The sequence below is a fragment of the Podarcis bocagei genome (genome assembly GCF_964188305.1).
Source record: "Podarcis bocagei genome assembly, chromosome: 7".
Lineage (NCBI taxonomy): Eukaryota > Metazoa > Chordata > Lepidosauria > Squamata > Lacertidae > Podarcis > Podarcis bocagei.
Window position 1 is genome coordinate 78,831,484 of NC_138132.1, and position 13,138 is coordinate 78,844,621.

Genomic DNA, 13,138 nt, shown 5'->3' on the forward strand with positions numbered 1-13,138 from the left:
ACAACAAAGTAAACAATAAAAGCACCTTTAAAACACCTTAAAATATATATAAACATCTAACATTTGCAGCAAATAATGAAATAATGTAATATAAAAAACAACAACCCCCATTTAAGGTGCTGCAAATTAAAAGCAATTAAAACATTTAAAACTATTTTGTCCATTGCTGCCAGTAGCTGCTCCGTCCTCTAAACTGTAATGGTAGTGCAGGCCCCGCCCCCTAGGCCGGATGGAGTTGGCAGAAAAGGGAGCGGTCCTCCCAACACTCACGCGAGCAGCAGCACCAGCAGTCGTGTCCCGGAGGCCTCTCTCTGGCCTCTTATGCTGTGGCGATGAGTGCAGGCCCCGCCCCCTAGGCCGGATGGAGTTGGCAGAAAAGGGAGCGGTCCTCCCAACACTCACGCGAGCAGCAGCACCAGCAGCCGTGTCCCGGAGGCCTCTCCCAGACCTCTTATGCTGTGGCGATGAATGCAGGCCCCGCCCTCCTAGGCCGGATGGAGTTGGCAGGAGAGGGAGCGGTCTTCCCAGCACTCACAAAGCAGCACCAGCAGTGTGCCCTGCCAGATTTGCCCTGCCAGACTTAAAATTATATTATGAAGCATCCTGTATCTGTTGGCTTAAAGAATAGATAGGTTTGGAAAATCCAGATAGATTGGATTTGGAAGGATCTGATAATAGGTTTGGGTGGCACGCCTATCTGTGGTATGAGAAGGTGAAAATACATTAATGTTTTCTGAATCATATAGTAAGAAAATCATTATATTTTATGGGAGAAAAGTATAAGAATTTATTGGAAAACAAGACCCTGTGGTGGATATCACCGCTAGAAGTATTAGCAGTTAAAAAATTAAATATGGAAAGAGGATGGTTGACTTATAGTGAGTTGTTGATAGAGGAGGAAAACCACTTGAAATTTGAGAAATATGAAAATATAAAGCACATGTTTACAGACTGGCTCCAATATCATCAAATAAATGAAATATTTAAAAAAGTAGGCTTTGGGAAAGAAATCTCAAGACTACAAAAAGATTTGTTGGAGAATAATGAAAGGGTTCTATCAAAAGTATATAAATTGCTGTTGGAGTGGGAGACAAAAGATGAAGCAGTAAAATCAGTAATGATACATTGGGCAAAGGATGTGGGGCATAATATACAATTTGAGGCATGTGAAAAGTTATGGAAGGTTGATTTAAAGTTTACAATATGCTGTGCATTAAAGGAAAATTATATGAAAGTGATGCATAGATGGTATTTAATTCCAGTCAAACTTGCAAAAATGTACCAAAAAATGTTGAATAAGTATTGGAAATATAAAGATAATGAGGGTATATTTTTACCCATGTGGTGGACCTGTAAATTGGCAAAAGCTTATTGGGAAATGATATATAATGAGCTAAAGAAAATGTTTAAAATAACTTTTACTAAAAAACCAGACGCTTTTTTATTAGGTATAATAGGAGAAGAAATTCCAAAGAAGATAAAGGTCCTATTTATGCATGCAATGATAGCGACAAGAATGTTATGTGCCTAGAGCTGGAAGGTAGAAATGACCCCATCGAAAGAAGAATGGATAATGAAATCAATGGACTAGGCTGAAATGGTGAAAATGACTTGGAAGACCAGACACCAAGAGGACAATAAATTCAAAAAAGAATGGAGGAATTTTATAGCACATTTGAAGGAGCATTACAGACACTTAATGACATTAGAGTAGCATTGGTGTTATTGTTGTTCGAAACTTAGATTCACAAAATGTTTAGGGGTATGCGGACCCCTGTGTCCCTGCAGGGGAAAAAAGCACTGGAAATACTTAAAGAGAAGGGAGTTCAAGCTGGACAGGAATTTCTTAAAGGTGAACTATTGAAGGTACAAATGCATGTCATTGTTCAATATATTTATAAATATATTATATAAATATAAATATAAATATAAATATATTTACAAAAGGGAAAGAACTTAGGGGATGCTCATCAGATTTGCTGATGACACCAAACAGGGAGGTAGAATGCAAAGGAAGACAGAATCAGGATTCAAAATGATCTCAACAGTTTGTGGAACTGAGTCAAACACTAACAAAATGAATTTAAATAGGGACAAATGCGAAGTTGTACACTTAGGGAGGAATAACCAGCTGCACAAATATGAGATGTGGGGGGCACCTGACTTGTCAAGTAGTCAACAATGTGATGCTGCAGTAGAAAAAGTGAATGACATCCTAGTGTGCATCAGCAAAAGTATAGTGTCCCGAGCAAGGGAAGTAATAGTATTGCTCTATGTTTCCTTGATCAGACCACACTAAGAGTACTGTGTCTAGCTCATGAAGTTCAAGAAACGTATTGATAAGCTGGAATGTACTCAGAGGAGGGTGACCAAGATGATCTCTAGTTCAGTGTCTAGTTCTCGGCAACACAGTTAAAGAAGAATATTGATAAGTTGGAATGTATGTTCCCTTGCCCTTGCCCTCTCACACACACAACTTTTAGAAAAGAAATGCACTTTTAGGGGCTAGAACTGCAATGTGAAAATGCCCTGCAAAGTGTGACAGGGACAAATAATGCAATGGAAGGTGTAGAAATACCCTGCAAATAATCAGGAAGGAATGTGGGATGAATGCTAATTGTCATGCACTGTCCACACAGCATCCTCTGTAGGGATGCTTAATAAATGCCAGATATCCTCTGACCCTCTGTGTGATCCTCTGTGTGAGCTTTGTGGAAGGAAATTGGGAGGAAGCCTCAGTTGAATGCATCACCTGGAGGAGACCCCCCTCAACCTGTGATTGGCAGGCACCAAGGAGAGTCCAGCCAGGAGCTGTTGAGCAGCTCTCTTCATGGGCACTTAAGGCAGGCAGAGGGGCAACGGATAGGATCCAGGGCTGGAGTCTTCCTTCACCCCAAGGTCCTCCCCCACCTGCAGTCCATGTGGTATCTATCAATACAGCCTCTGCTCCTCTGTTTGGTGACAAGGAAGAAGACAATGTGTTCTCAATTCTGCTGGATTTCCTTGTGTGCAGCAAAGTGGAGACAATGTCCAGCTCATTCAAGCACCACAAGGCAGGGAACAAAACCATTCCTGGCCCAATGAAGCTGCAAACACTTTCTGTAACAGATGCCCCATATCACCCCATCTTACCAAGGTTGTCCTGGCTATTGATTCTACCTGTGTTATGGTTCGTCAGTTAAATTGCATTGCTATTTGGAATGAGACTTCCTCAGCAGATGACGTGTCTCATTTGTAGGTACAGGTGACTCTCAATTTATGGTGGGGTTAAGTTCCAGTGACAGTGCCTAAAGTCAAAATGGGAGGTAGTCAAAACATGTTGGGTTCAATGGTAGTTGGGATTCAAAAAGTTTCCAACCCGCCTGATGCCCACACCCATTCTGCCCAATTTACAACGTAAGTTTCATGTTGCCTGTTCTAGAACTCTTTCATGATTACCTGAAGTAGGCAATCAATGTTAAGGAGAGTCTGTGGAGCAGATGTAAATTTCTGTGGTGTTAGAGGGATACGTAATTTGGTTCAGATCTGCTCCTCCCCAGTCCTATCCCCACATCACCACCCTGCTTCATGTCACATCACCAGCATTTGGTCCTGTCCTTCTGAATTAGCACACAGCCAACCAACCAGGAGTGCAGGAGACCGGCCAGAGCAGAAGGAGACCTCAAGATAAGAAGGGTGCACAACTGCCAGCAATCAGCCTAATCTCCTGCAGCCCTTAGCCGCAATTCACAGGGGTATCAATGAAAGAGGAAAGAAGGGCAAGGGGATGGCTTAGGGAGTGGGAGAGGGAGTTGGAGAGCAAGGGAGAGAAGGAGATGGCATAAACAGAGAGAAAGGGAACTACCCCACCCACCAGCATGGGGCACATAGCATACCAGGACCTTGGTGGACTGGGTGATATTTCACTGTTTTAGAATGTCTTTGCATTGCCCTGCTTTTCAAATTGCTCTCCCTGGGCTCCTTGGGGAAGTTAGGCAGAACAAAAGTGCATATGTGATATCAATTGATTGGCAGCTGGGTGTGACTTGCTCAGAATGGCCTGACTGGCCCAGAGGGGATGCCAAATGGGCCGAATTAGGAACTTGTGGTTCACCTCCCTTGACCTGCTCCATATGACATGAAGGACAAGCAAATTTGAGGAAAATCTGTGTCCTGATTTGGGAGTGAGTTCCAGGGCCCAACCCACATATTGGGACCAGAAAAACCTGTTGGCACTGCTGGACAGACATATTGTAGGTTTACATTCAGTACACCAAATGGCAGGTTCGAAGGTCATGATTTATTTGCAACTTCATGGTTCTGGCAGGTCCTCTGAGGCAATGGGGTGTTGTTTGGGGTGCCCATGAAACCTGGGTTCTGAGTTAAAGGAATAAGGAAGCAGAGGTGGCATGCATTAGGCCTTTGAGATATTTTGGTGAACCTGCTTGGCATTTGGATTGATTCCAGTCTGTAATAATAATAATAATAATAATAATAATAATAATAATAATAATAATAATAATAATTTATTATTTGTACCCCGCCCATCTGGCTGGGTTTCCCCAGCCACTCTGGGTGCCTTCCATAGAAACCAAAAAACACTAAAATATCACACATTAAAAACTTCCCTGAACAGGGCTGCCTTAAGATGTCTTCTGAATGGCAGGTAGTTGTTTATTGTTTTGACATCTGATGGGAGGGAGTTCCAGAGGGCGGGCGCCACTACCGAGAAGGCCCTCTGCTTGGTTCCCTGTAGCTTTGCTTCTCACAATGAGGGAACCGCCAGAAGGCCCTCAGGGCTGGACCTCAGCATCCGGGCAGAACGATGGGGGTGGAGACGCTCCTTCGGGTATACTGGGCCGAGGCCTTTTCAGTTTTCCACGACCAGAGTTGCCTCTTCACCTGTGAGGAGAAAGAAGAGGGGAGGGGAGGCATAACTCTGAGAGATCAGCTGAAACTTTCTCTACCAAGCAGGCAGCAATCACAGAATTTGAGATCTGGGTGGGACTTTTAGTCTAATGCCTTCCCATGTCAGAAATCTGCAGCATGATACCCTCACTCACAGCTTGTCAACCAGACTATGTGCAGACTCGCCCTCTCATCCCCAAACACCCACCCTTAGGGATTTGGATCTATTGTCTCACTGCCCCCTAGCATTCCATCATAATCACACCCCCCCCCCAATAATGTAACCCCATGTGATCCACTCCTGCCCTTTAGGATTGCAAGGAACAATTTTTGGCTTCAATTTAAATCATGGGAGGCGAAAACAGATATACAGATGCATGGGGATTATCCAATGAACTCATTCCTCACTAATCTCCCACTTCAGATTAGGGGTGCTTCATGCTGCATTTCAACTATCATAAATTGGTGGGGGAATATTAACCCCCACCTTGTACTTAAGGACTGAGTTGCATGACTTAACGTCTCTTCTCATTGGAGAACCAGTGAGGTGATGAGAACTGTGAAGTGTTTGGGGGGAAGTAACTCCCTGTGCTCTGTAACGGCTTGTCCCTGGCGGAACGAGTCTGTGAGTTCCAAACATCAATGAGCATCTTAATCTTGATTAAGATTAAAATACTGATCATTTGGCTATTTAAACCAGCCAAAAGTGGGTTCTTCTGCTCAAGACATCTCTTGACTTCTCTGAAAGCAAACTTCTTTCCATCCCTGGAGAAAGAGTGAAAGACCACTAGCTTGGTAAGGACCGCATTTTCTCTTATTAGTGACCTTTCTTCTATACTGAATATGATTTTATCATGCAACGTTATGTATAGCTGTGTTTAAAGGAGTGTTTAAAGGAGTGATTATGTATAGCTGTGTTTAAAGGAGTGATCTATTATTTAAACATCTTTCTATTTAAATATGTTATGTATGCTTCTATTTATGTATGCTTCTATTTATTGATACTCTTTAATGAATAGTTTTAGATGGTTCCTTTTGCTTAGCGAAGCACCAAGTCAATTTCTGTCTGCATGCCTGTCTGAGAATTCACCAGAAGAGGGTCAGTATTTAACAAAAACATTCAAAAAGGGGGTGTGAGGTTTCCTTATGGTTCCTTTTTCCAGTAGCAATTGGAATTGAGATTCTCTCTAGCAATATGGGATCTCATCCTTGCCAACCCCTTGGTGTGTCTTGTTCTGCAGGTCCTCTGAGGCAAAATCTGTAGCATGATACCCTCACTCACAGCTGGTCAACCAGACTATGTGCAGACTCGCCCTCTCATCCCCAAACATCCATCCTTAGGGAATTGGATCTATTGTCTCACTGTCCCCTAGCATTCCATCATAATCACCCCCCCCCATAACTTAACCCCGTGTGATCCACTACTGCCCTTTAGGATTGCAAGAAACAATTTTTGACTTCAATTTAAATCATGGGAGGCAAAAGCAGATATACAGATGCATGGGGATTATCCAATGAACTCATTCCCTACTAATCTCCCACTTCAGATCAGGGGAGCCTCATGCAGCATTTCAGCTATCATAAATTGGCGGGGGAATATTAACCCCCACCTTGTACTTAAGGACAAAGATCCATGACTTAACGTCTCTTCTCATTGGAGAACCAGTGAGGTGATGAGAACTGTGAAGTGTTTGGGGGAAGTAACTCCCTGTGCTCTGTAACGGCTTGTCCCTGGCGGAACGAGTTTGTGAGTTCCAAACATCAATGAGCATCTTAATCTTGATTAAGATTAAAATACTAAGCATTTGGCTATTTAAACCAGCCAAAGGTGGTTTGTTCAAGACATCTCTGGACTTCTCTGAAAGCAAACTTCTTTCCATCCCTTGAGAAAGAGTGAAAGACCACTAGTTTGGTAAGGACTGCATTTTCTCTTTGCCTGCAGCAGTTAGATCCAACCCAGTGCTGTCCTGGCTGTTCCTCAGAAATACCTGGAAAAAAGAAACTGCAGACGGAAATGCTCTCAGGGATGAGGAAATTTGGGCCAGAATCTCCTGAGTGGAGTGCTGGGCTTTACGGCACTTTTAAAATGCCTAATGTGTTTATTAGTGACCTTTCTTCTATACTGAAAATGATTTTATCATGCAACGTTATGTATAACTGTGTTTAAAGGAGTGATTAACAATCTATCATTTAAACAACTTTCTATTTAAATATGTTATGTATGCTTCTATTTATTGATACTCTTTATTGAATACTTTTAGATGGTCCCTTTTGCTTAGGGAAGCACCAAGTAAATTTCTGTCTGTATGCCTGTCTGAGAATTCACCAGAAGAGTGTCAGTATTTAATAAAAACATTCAAAAAGGGGGTGTGGGGTTTCCTTATGGTTCCTGTTTTCAGCAGCAATTGGAATTGAGATTCTCTCTAGCAACATGGGATCTCATCTTTGCCAAACCCTTGGTGTGTCTTGTTCTGCAGACAAGACGTTACTTTCACTCTCTCTGGAGTTTAGGTAAGCAGAAGGGCAACCCAGGCCAGGTCTTTTAAGGTAAGTTGGGGACCCTTGCACAGCATCAGGTCAACTCAGGGGATGCTGACAGTTTAGGAAACCCTCTCCACCTGATCCAGCACTAGCACTCTGAATGATTCAATTTCCTGGTGACCCTTAGCTCAGTCCCTCTGTCCTGATGGCTCTAGATAGAGCTAGAGAGCCACTGGAAGTCAGCTGGATTTTCTATGAAAGGTTGGCTGGCTGGAAAAAACATGGGACGTGACATTCTCAAAATACAGTGGTACCTCGGGTTAAGAACTTAATTCGTTCTGACTTCCGGGTTGGTCGCTCTTTCACGGCAGACAGGAGCTCTTTCAGAGCTCAGCGCTTTGAGACTGGGGGTGACTGCAAGAGCGTTGCGGCACGCCGTTAAAAACCTCAGATCGAGCGTTCTGAGGACCTGGTGTTCTGGTGGGTACCCATAGCGACTCCCTCGCTTCCCGTTAAGCTCTGTTAGAGCCCCGAAAGTGAGCTGGGTTTGAGACACGGGTTCTGAGGAATCAACACGCTTCCCTCACTGCGTGAAGCTCCTGAGTCCGGCAATCGGGAGCAGCCAATTTCTCCAAGTAAACTTTAATTTGGACAATCGTGAGTAAAAAGGATAATAATTTGACTAAAATTTGGAATGAAAGGGATTTAAATTACGGAGGTCGATCCCTTTCCGCTGGAGAAAAAATGAAAGCAGTGCTTGTTTACCGAAGACGTAACTTCAAAGAGGCTGTTTTAGCTTCTAAGGAAATATCTCCAACCCAGCAGGGAGAAAGGGGGGAAATGTAACTGTTTTGTTATCCTGCTAGAAAGTGCTAAAAGATCAGAAAAGACTCTTGCTTTGGAAGTGGACCTCCCATTGGGGAACTGCCAGACTCCATTTTTATGATACAAAGAGAGAGGATACAATTACTTTCATTTTCCGCTCTGGGTAATACATGGCATGTACTGAATTAAAAGAAAATATTATGAAAATGATGTATAGATGCTACTTAACCCTGGTGAAACTAGCAAAAATCTACCACATTAATGATAACCTATGTTGGAAATGTAAAGAGAAAGAAGGCACTTTTTAAATATGTGGTGGATGTGTTCCAAGGTGAAAGACTTCTGGGAAAAGATTTATAATGAATTTAAAAAAAAATGTTGAAAAATAGATTTATTAAGAAGCCAGAAGCCTTTCTACTTGGAATAACAGGACCAGAATTGCCCAAGAAGGATGTTAGACTGTTTTTGTATGCCACTACAGCAGCAAGACTTTTATTAGCCAAAAAATGGAAATTGCAAGAAATACCGACAATAGAAGAATGGCAGATGAAGATGATGGACTTTTCGGAGATGGCTGACCTGACTGGAAGTATCCGCGACCAGAAAGAGGAGGAAACACAAGAAGATTGGAAGAAATTTAAAGAAGATATAGTGAGATATTGTAATATAAGATAATTAAGAAATCCCTAGAAGTAACAGATTAGGCTAAGGGATACAAAAAGATTGATAACAAAGATTATTATTGATTACAATTGGAAGTAAGGTTAAGAAGTTAGTAATGAAAGAAGATACTGATGTTATAAATATGAAATTGGGAACTGCTAAATATGTAATATGATGAATTCCAGATTGGAGAGTCTTGAGGAAGTCTTTTAGCAATGTAAATACACCAGGGAATAAGAAGAAGAAAAAAATCTTTTATTTTGTGTGTTTTTATTGTTGTTAAATGTATTTTTTTCTTTTTTGTTTTTGTCTATGTGTTATAAGAGAAAACTAATAATTTTTTTGGAGGAGAAAAATAATAATTCGTTTTGGAGGTCCATTCTTAAAATGAAATTGTTCTTAACCTGAAGCACCACTTTAGTTAATGGGGCCTCCCGCTGTTGCCGCGCCACCGGAGCACGATTTCTGTTCTCATCCTGAAGCAAAGTTCTTAACCTGAGGTACTCTTTCTGGGTTAGTGGAGTCTGTAACCTGAAGCATCTGTAACCTAAAGCATATGTAACCCGAGGTACCACTGTATTAGTTTACCGGAATAGGGTGGATTGAGGAGTAAGTTTCTAAAGACAAATCTGATACAGCATGTTGGCCATCTTACGTGAACAAGAATGGACATGGACTACAACATCCAATGAGTCAGGCTGCACAGCAGAGGGCATCCCTCAGATGTTTTGTGATATTTTCCTTTGTAGTACCACATTGTTGTAGATATTGCTCTCGTGGCCTCCATTGCTCTGCGCTTGCTGAGTTTTCTGGAGTTCAGTAAATATATAATTGCAAGTTCTTCCTGCTTCTCCTTTCAGTTGATTCAAAGCCAGTGCCCTCTCCATCCATCATGAAGCATCTTGTGATCTTGCTGTCTGTTCTGGCACTCATGAGCTGTCCAAGGGCCCAAGGTTGCGTACAGATATGTACAAAGAGTATGTAAGTATGAAAGGGAAAGGAAATTGTTTCAGATGCTTGGTGAGGACATCCTTGTACCTGGAGAGGCATGGCAGACTGGTGTGTAGCAGATGATAAAATCCGAAACAAAGGAAGGCCAGAGTCCCACAAGGAGTACTTCAAAGAGGGTGGAGTCTCAGGAACACATAAATGGGCATCCAGTGGGCCTTCTGGAAATTCCTCAGCAGGGAAAGGGTAGAGAGGCTCTCCTGGTTTTAAAGCTAAGGAAAGGGAAATAGTGGGGATTTGTGAAGTCCCAGGAACATTCCTTGTTTATGACGTAGGTGTACTCAAAGCAGGAAGCTATTCTCCATTCTCTATTATAATTATCATTATGATCAATGTTATTAGTGTGCTTCATGCTCCCTAACCTGGTACCCTTCAGATTCTTTGGATGCTACAACACCTCTGACTGTTGGCCAAGTTGGCTGGAGCTGTAGTGTGAAACATCTGGAGGGCACTTTGTGCGTTCAGGAAGGCTGGTGTCATTGCACAATCAACCACTCTGCATCAATGAAAGATTGTGGCTAATCCACCTGCAAACCTACTAATTTGATGGATGTCAATTTCACTGTAAGCCTACGTCCACCTCAAAGGACACTAACTAACTAACTAACTAAATAAATAAATAAATAGTGGGCTTAGATTCATGGAATCTATTTCGTCATGCCCATTGATGCAAATCCAGACTACTCCTAGGACGGCGAAGATGGGATACAGTGCATTCTTGTTTACTAAGTGTCATGAATTCCCCTGAATAATTTTTAAGGATAGTTGTTTCTGCTGATATCCAAACAAACATTCCAGGAATCAGAGGCATGGTTGTTGCGGTGGAGGAAGCTGAATAGCTGTTCAATCATTTTAAATATGTACCGGCATGTCAAGGAGTCTTGGTAACAACCAGCGTAGTTAATTAAAAAGAAGATTAATTCCAAAAAAACCCAGATTCCATCCGAGCAGCAATCACAGCCGTCCATCTCTAAACCAAATATCTCCCTTCAAAGGGTGGGTGGGTGTTTCCTACAGCTGCCGAGATCTTGGGGAACAGGGGGTCAGCTCCCTCCCCTTCTTCATTCTCTGACAATGCTCTTCCATCGTCATTTCCTCCCTCTGAACTGCTTTCATTTCTAGTCTCTGTATTTTGTACTTCGCTGGCACACTATAATCCCCTGACTTGCAGTTAACTCTTTCTCTTCCTGCCTGCTTTCTCTAGCTGACTGTAAATCTTCCCTGGGAGCTGGTTCATTCATGACATGGAGATTCATACTCAGATCTTAAGCTACATCTCTTTTTACTTCTAGGCCGGCAATATGTTCTTGTGCTGACGACCCTAGCGTGGAAGACAATGAAGAGCATCTGAGCAGAGGAGGTTGGTTTGGACTGGAAGATTCTGGGGGATGGAGCAAAAGGATGATGAGCTTTTTAGATAGTCTCTGTGCTTTGGCAGCTTTCCTTTCTCCTCCAATGAATTATTTAAAAGTCCTTCTTCACTGAGAAATGCTATCCGCACCATTTATGGTCTTGATCATAGTTCGCTAACATCTTGTCTTGAGGGCACATGGGAGAGCAGGGAAATTTTTTTCAGGCATTACACATAAACTAAGGCCAACCACACACATCAATCCATTCCATGGGCTTTCGAGTGTGATTTGGGCAGTGAGAGGGACACCTAGGCTGGCAACTTCCTGGTCAAGATGGCTTTCTGTTTTGGCTGTTCTGTCCATGCCAAGTCCTCCTATTCCTTTAATTTTAGTGGACAAGAATTCAGCAGGTGTAACTTTGCTAACAAAGAAGTATCCATGATGGGAGGTTTCTGACCTGCTGAATGTCTATCTTTTGCTCAGATATTCAACAAGGTGAATACTGCTCAAGGAAGATGAGAAGGCAATCAATAGAGGACTTGGGAGGAGGTTGCGGGAGGGCAATAAGGATGAGCAGAGACCCAAGAAGCATGTAGTCATATCCAACTGATTTATATTCTGAATAGAGCTACTGGAATTAATGTAAGCCATTTTCTTTCATTTCAATGGGCCTACTTGAACTGGCACTAACATTGTATACAGGTAAACAACACAGTTTAGCCTTGAGAAAGGAAGAGTGAAAGGGAGAGGAGAGCACTCTTTAGATCCATGGAGGGCTGTCAGTTGGAAGATGGTAAAGAATCATGCTCTGCTGCCCCAGAGGAGAGGAGTGGATCTTACAGCTTAAGTTATAAGAGGGCAAATTTTCGTAGAACTTTAGGAGGCGATTTCTGTTGGTGAAATTTCTGTTGTTCTTGGGAGTGATAGAGCAAGTCTGCCCCTTCTTTTTTAGCAAGCCACAAATTGGGGATGCTTGTAATGAAAGGGACTGGACTAACTGACTTCCAAAGACCCTCTCAGCTCTCTTTTTCTGTGATTCCAGCTTTCTTGAGGGCTGATCTTTCAGAGTAATGAATCACATGTCCTCTACTTTCTACGCACAGATGCAAAGGAGGCTATGGCTAAAGAAAACTGAGAAGCAGATTGCAATCAACCCAGATGCTCAGCAGGTTCACCAAAAGATCTCAAAGGCACACCTTCACTGCTTGATACCTCCGCTCCATTCTCGTGTTCCATTAGCCCTGAACCCTGATTTTATGGGCAGTCACCCCAGTTGCCTCAAGGAACCTGTCAAAATCCAGCAATTGCAAATAAATTGTGGGCTTCAAGCCTGTTTGGTGTCTTGAATGTGAACCTACAAGATGTTTATTCTGAGGTGCCCCCACATACTGGGCCCTCCAACCTACTCTGAAAAGAAGAAATAGCTCTGCAAAACAATTGCATATGCTTCATGTCATATTCAAAGTGGTGTCCCCTTTTTAGGTAAATTGTTGGGCTCAAAAATATACCCGTGTCTGTCCAAACTGATAGTTTGATACATAGTAGTGAAGCTTTTCTCCAGAACTGAACCTCCTAGGAGAAAAGGGTAACCTGTTGAATTTCTCCCAGACACACACATTTGTTAAAGTCACCAAGAGACTCCAAATTAGACATGTATACAGTTTTACATTAATCTAAATATACTGTGAGTTCTCACTGAGTGCCCAGTCTTTAGCTTCTGAACAGCAGGGGACTTGCCTAAGCCTCATTGAACTGTCGTTACATTTTGCATTTGTTATTTGGGGTCAGGGAATCCTCTTACACCCACTCACACCTATTGCAGCAGATCACTTCCAGGGAGTATCTGATTGCAGAGAAACCCATCCCAGGAAAGATGTGTACTTCTTGCTAGTAAAAAACATAAGTACAAATTGTGGTTATTC

The 13,138-nt window shown here is 42.4% G+C and overlaps 1 long non-coding RNA gene across 1 annotated transcript; it reads left to right on the top strand.

Annotated features, from left to right (window-relative positions):
* Positions 1–7,903: 7,903 nt before the first annotated feature.
* On the top strand, positions 7,904–12,502 carry LOC308592062. Its single transcript, XR_014010332.1, has 4 exons — positions 7,904–8,356; positions 9,717–9,837; positions 11,157–11,224; positions 12,320–12,502. It is a non-coding gene; the product is annotated as an uncharacterized lncRNA (long non-coding RNA).
* Positions 12,503–13,138: the final 636 nt, after the last annotated feature.